Genomic DNA, 6,695 nt, shown 5'->3' with positions numbered 1-6,695 from the left:
AACTGAGCTTAGCTCAGAATTTCCAAACTCACATAATTTTTTGGGTTTTAAGGCTCTGCGGGCCTTTTTTAAAACCTCAGAAGTTTAAATCAATATATGCTGCTGGCAAAAATAGATAGCCAAAAATTGATGGGATATCAAATACTTTTATAGTCACAGAGTGAATTTAATTAATCACTTGTTCTAAATATAAGATTTTTTCTTAACTAGCAAATTTTAATTTTATTCAATTACTAGGAATTTAATTTCTTCTTTTATACAGTAAATTCAAGTAACTTCCAAGCTTGGGGATTTTTTCCCATCAAGAAATCCAACTTGGATTCTACCATCTTGTCCTTTCTACTCCTGTAATTGCAATATTCAGTCAAATTAGGAAAGTATTTTTCTGGAAAATTTGACAGGATAAGAAAGGAAGGTTTCCTAGAAGATATTTTGTGATTTGAATTTCTTGCTCCTGGATATTCCTGTGCTCCCCTCAGTTTATCTCTACTGTTGTCTAATGGAAGCTCATCATTGACAGAATGTTCCTGGATTCCTTTCCTTCCAACTTTTTTTTCAAAATTTTGCCACAAGACTTTTTGCTTGTTCATACTGAAAGAAAAAAAGTAGCTTTTTAAAGCCAGGGATACCCTAAAGAAGCAATGCAGGTCCGACCACTATGGTTACCACTATATTCTTCCTTTATTTCATTCGAAATGGCAGCTTATATACATTTCTACATAGTTTACAGTTACAGTTACATTTTCATTGGCACACAGCAGAGGAAAGAATGCAAACACACATTATTTAGTTTACTTTTAAGGTGGCTAACATGTGCCTATTAACAACTCTATTCAGTGACCTTCAAAACCCCATTATTCTTCCCTAACACCTTAATATCTAATTCTAACTGCGCCACAACTTTACCAAGTAATTTTAACTGCGTCACAGGCTTCAAGGCCTCAGCAAGGCCTCGGGTCAGGCCTCAGCTAGGGTAGTTCAAGATCTAGATATAAATCATGTCCTCCTTCCCTGAGGAAATCGGTAACAGCTTTTCCTCTCCATAGCTGATTTTCTTGCTCCTTTCGCTTGCCTTGATGGCAAACAGGAATCAATGCTTTTCTAACATTCATTCTGAAATTAATACACACTTCTGCTGAAGATATGACAAGACTAAAAATAATGCACATACAACAGCAATCAGAATAATCTTTATAGTTGATTTGACCCTATGAATTATATCAAACTGATCTTCTGCCTTGTGCATGTTAATATTCAGAGACAATATATGGAATGCTTTCTAAACAGTTTCCTTTTTGGACTGGCATCTTAGTCTGCCAAAAATCATCTGAAAGTTCCTGATGGAGTCATGATGTTCCTTTAGGATGCAGCTATTGCTGCACCCCAAATTTCACCAGCTGATCTAGTTGTCATTTATTTCCCAGGTTTGATAAACAAAATAGTGTGTGAATGCAGAGAAACTGTGCTGCCTTTTCAGTCTCTGACTGAAAGGACACTGCTCTGTCCTTGCAGAACACCATTACATTAATTACAGTTTGTAAGTGTGTATCACTTCCAAGAAAATGGAGGAGGGGAAAAAAATTAAATAGGGGAATTTGCTCTTCTTGAAGTTAAGAAACACAGGCAAAATATGGTCTGCTTTTCATTTCCCAAGGAATATGGTCCTTTTCAAATAAGTTACATTTTTCTTTTGTGTCCCTTAGCCTACCCCAAGTGGCTTGCAGTATTTATCAACTTTAATCAACATGAGTGACAGGAAACCTGATAATAGAGAATAGCTGTCTCCACTGGTGGGCCAAAATCTATTGAAATGTCAGTAGTGGATACACTGTATTTACATTTCTTTGGGACTCTTGCTTTTAAAAGATTTTCATCTTTTACACTGGAGGGATGAAAGTAAAGGTTATTTAACTCTACATCAGAAATTGTATCTGATGACAGTGTGACAAAATATTCCTGCTTTCAGAAGGACAGCATGCCTGCCTCTCATCTCTTGGGCTGTTCCAGTGGTGTAGCAGGTTCAGAGCTGTTGCAGCTAGTCTATTAGCTAGACAAGATAAATCTGGTCATTACAAATCTAATTCGGCTTACCTGGCTCATTCTAGAAACCAATCCATAAGTGAACAATGGAATTCATACAAGGACCTCAGCCAGTCATAGCCAGTCTAGAGAGTAGGTCAAGGAGCTGGGCAGGGCTGAGACCCAGACCAATCAGTGTCTAGATCCAGGAGTTTTGAACTCCCTATATAAGATAGCTCCGAACAATAAAACCAGCTGTTTGTCTTATGATCAACAGGACTTGAGTCATGATTTCTATCTCCAACCTTCAACTGTCATGTAATACAGAGCTACTGTTTGTCCTCTAATATTGAAAGCTGTTCATCATCCAATTAATGAGAGTCCTGGAGCTTTCTTTGTAAAATAATTTTTTGGGGTTTGGCCAGCATATTAATTCTTTGCAGAAATTTTTGCTGTGTTAAATATAAACAATTAAAATTATTGGTCACCTCCTCCTGGGATGTTGTGGGACACAGTGCTCTAGGTATTCAAAGGCTGAGCCTGGGTAAAGCCTCTGGAAAAGGCTGAGTCCTCTGTGCTGGATCGGGGGCTTTGGTCAGATGTCCTCAAGAGCAAAAACCTGTTACAGGCATGCTGATCCCTGTGGTTTCAGTCTGTGAGGCCTGAAGGTTTGGAGAACTTTGGCTGAGTGTTGTCTATAGGACCATAGAATTCCTAGGGACAGCCAAAGGTTCCTCCCTTTCCTGTCCTGAGTGTGGGACTGCTAAACTGGGACTGTGAGGGCTTAAAGAATACCATGGCTCAAACCTCTCTCTTTCTCCCCCTCTCCTTCCCTGCCTTAATGTACTGTTGAATAAAATCTGTACTATTGACTTCGCCAAATGGTCTCGTTTGCACCTTACTTTGGGCAGAGGCATCTTCTAATAATCACATCCTAACGGGCTTGTATTAATTGTGGCAGTCACAGTCTCTTCTAGACATCCCCTCCTCTTGGGCATCACCCTGGGGCAGAGCTCCTGGTGCTCTGCCTCTGCGTGCACCTGGGTTTAGGCTAGACATCACCGGGGTTTTGGTTGGACATCACCTGACTTTAGGCTCAACATCACACAGTGCCACTGCTCAGAAAAGGAAAACTGAACTCTGAGCTGAAAAACTTGTATTCATCTTAGAAAAGATTTGAGGAGAGCATCCAGTGAGTTTTCAAATTAAGGCAGCTCTGTTTTCTGGTGTTTTCCACCTCTGCACTTCATTTGTGTTCTCCTCTGTGTTTCCTTAGCATTAATCCTCCTTTCTGGTATGAAGAAGTTTTAGATTCTCAGCTGGAACTGTGCAGGCCTCAGAAGGCTTTGGAAAAAGAAAAGTCTGTATTAAAAAACTGGTACCAAGAGGGAGAGCTGGAAGTAGTTTGTTTCTCAGTGAGAGAGGTTTGCTGGTCCCTGTAGGTCCCTTTTGATTGCTCCATTATCCTACAAAGCTACTGACTTCCCCTGGAAATGTTTCTGTTACCATCTCAGAAACTATTTTCAATTCAGTCTTGAAATACACTCAGTTTTCCTTTTGACTATCATTGTTAATGATATTGGCAAAGGCAATATTTTAAATTTATTTTAGAAAAAAATCTGTTAAAATCTTTCAAAGAAAATAATGACAAGTTATATGTTCATGTTAATAATACCTTTAGAAATATGAGAAATTGCAATGCTATTTCTCAGCGAGAAGGTTCATTTCCTTGGCTTTTCTTTGAGCTTCTAACATTGTAAATTTTTATTAATGAAGAAAAAAATCACAAAATATTTGGCAGGGCAATAATCAAGCTGTAGAGATCCCATTAAGGAAAGCCTATCTTAGTGAGCATGGAAGAACAAGAAACACCTAAAGCTCCTCAATAATGGTGGTTTTCCTCCCTTTTCCTCTGTGCTATGCCTCAGATTCAGAAGGAAATGCTGTGCCCAGGAGCCAGGTTTCCAAGGCTGACACATTCCCAGTCCATCTGGGAGCAAGAGACACAAAACATTTTTGGGTGCTGCTGGGGCCGTCCTGCAAGCAGGATGAGAAGGCTGGGGATAGCTATGAGATCCCCAGAGGGTGCAGGGGTGGGTCCTGAGCTGTCCCAGTCAATGACAGCTCCCAGGAGGGTTCAAACTGGAGGGGAAATGAAGGTGGGGACTGCTTTAACCAAAGGTGTTCTCTGAGTTTGATGGGAAAAAAGGGCTCTTTGCCTTTTAACCGTCAGAAATGCATCTCTCACTTCCTTATGTTCCAGAATTCCTTGACTTAATCTTTAAGATAAACTGCATCCAGCAACCCCTCAGCACCTCTGAGGCAGCTTCCATGTCCAGGATCTGCTCTGACGTGAAAAATGCACAGGAGAGACACTGGGCCCTTGAACAGGAATGAGAGATGATTTGTCAGGGAAAGGAGAGGAATCTGGTGTGCAGCAGAAGGGAAGGGCTGTGACCCTCTCAGCTGCTCTGCACAGAGCAGTTTAGAGCCTTTAGTGGAGGGGAATCACTGCCCTGGTTGTATGAACCAGCAACCAGAAGATCTGGTACCTCCAGAGTTGCTGCACAGGCTCAGCTCCATTCAATTTAATTTTTATCAGTGCTTGTGTTTTCTACCATACCTCCCAACACATTAAAATAAAAACACCTCAGTACATAAACAGGTAATCCTGAAGCCTGCTGAAAGCATTTTGAACTGGAGCATCCAGGTTTGCAGGATTATTGTATTTCTACACGTGCCACTCACACCTCTGAGGTCCCACCACCGAAATGGACCAGCAATCCAAAATACCCTCTTGGGGGACGGACCTTCACACAGGAAAAAGCAGAAGGAGAGTGTTGTGGTTTGAAAGCAAAATGAATGAGAGGCTCCAAGTCAGAGATATAATTTAATAAGAAGAAAGGTAAAAGTAAAATAAAATAAATACAATAACACAAAGGATCACTGACAGAGTCAGAATACAACCTGAGCAGGATGATGGAAGCAGTCCAGGTGAGGCACTCTTCCTGAAGCAGTGATCCTGTAGAAAGGTCTGGTAGCTCTGCTCCTCTGGGAATCCAGTGGGTAAGTGCTACTTGCACTGTCCCACATACCAGCTTATATCCAGGTGAGAATGCTTGGCTCCTCCCCCTAGGCAGAGCATCTCACAATAGCATGAGAAGTGTGAAATGGGTCCTTGATGGCCCATTAACAGAGATAACCCCTGGAGGGAGTTACCTGTGACTCATGGGTCATTAGCAGGAGACACCCCAAAAGTCATTAGCAGAAAACACCCCAAAGGCATTAATGGGCCATTAGCAGAAAAAGCAGGGGGCTTGGGAAAACACTAGCCCACCTGGTTTGAACAGTTCATGAAGATGGTGATAGAATAAATACTTTGTGTACATCCTACACTGCAACCCAGGACAGAGAGTTTTGCTGTAATGACAAAAATTGGAACAAGGCAGCAGGATCTTGCTAATACCTCCATGAATGTGCAGCTTGTGCTGCTGCTGAATTGCATTTTGCTGATAACCCAGGGATTAGACACACGTAAATACAGTAAATGGGGAGTGTTGCCAAGCTGCTACAGTGAATTATCTGACTGGAGTTGCCCATACTTTCTCACTGAGCAGTCAGAGCGACTTGTGTTTGCAATCCTGATTTATTTCTTGGTTTAATCCTGCACCCTGAATAAAACCACCCAGTGTAAGTTTGTGTGGCATAGCAATCAATTAGCCTTTATTTAATTGTAACAGAGTGGGATAGCTGGAGTTATTTGCAAGTAATGGACCTGCTGAGTACCCATATGTTAGGAGCTAAATGGAGCAGCCACTCACTCCCTTGTTCCTGCACAGGAATTTGGGGTTATTCCAGTGATCAGTCTGTAGAGGAAAGGGTGATGACTTCCCAGGCACTGGTGAGGACAGCCTCCTCCTGCCAGTGATAGTGAAGGGCACTGGAAGGACACAGAACAGTTGGAGCAAATCCAGGTAAGGCCTCAGAGATGATGAGGGAACTGGAGCACCTCCCCTGTGGAGCCAGGCTGGGAGAGCTGGGGCTGCTCAGCCTGGAGAAGAGAAGGTTGTGTGGAGACCTCAGAGCTCCTTCCAGGGTCTGAGGGGCTGCAGGGAAACCAGAGAGGGACAATTCCTCAGGAACTGCAGTGACAGGACACAGGGAATGGCTCCCAGTGCCAGAGGACAGGGATAGATGGGATATTGGGAAGGAATTGTTCCCTGGCAGGGTGGGCAGGCCCTGGCACAGGGTGCCCAGAGAAGCTGTGGCTGCCCCTGGATCCCTGGCTGTGTCCAAGGCCAGGTTGGACACTGGGGTTTGGAGCAGCATGGGGCAGTGGAAGGTGTCCCTGCCCATGCCAGGGGATGGCACTGGATGAGCTTTGTGGTCCCTCCCATCCCAAACTATTCTCTGGTTCCTTGACACAGCTGGGCTGGCTGTGTGTCAGCCAAGTGCCATCACACTGTTATCCTCCAGGAATAAAAAGTTGAGAGCTACTCATTTTCCTTTAGGAATAAACTTTGGTAACAAATATAATCCTCATTTGAGAAATCCTTCTGTCTTGCTTATCTGACATGCAGGTGCCCAGGAAAGCTCAGAAATAAGCTAGTATTGCCTGATTGGAAGTTTCTGTGCCAAGCTATGTGGCCTATACATGATTCACTCCTAAAAACAGT

This window comes from Zosterops lateralis (genome assembly GCF_965231275.1).
Source record: "Zosterops lateralis genome assembly, chromosome: 12".
NCBI lineage: Eukaryota > Metazoa > Chordata > Aves > Passeriformes > Zosteropidae > Zosterops > Zosterops lateralis.
This window is presented reverse-complemented; position numbering follows the sequence as displayed.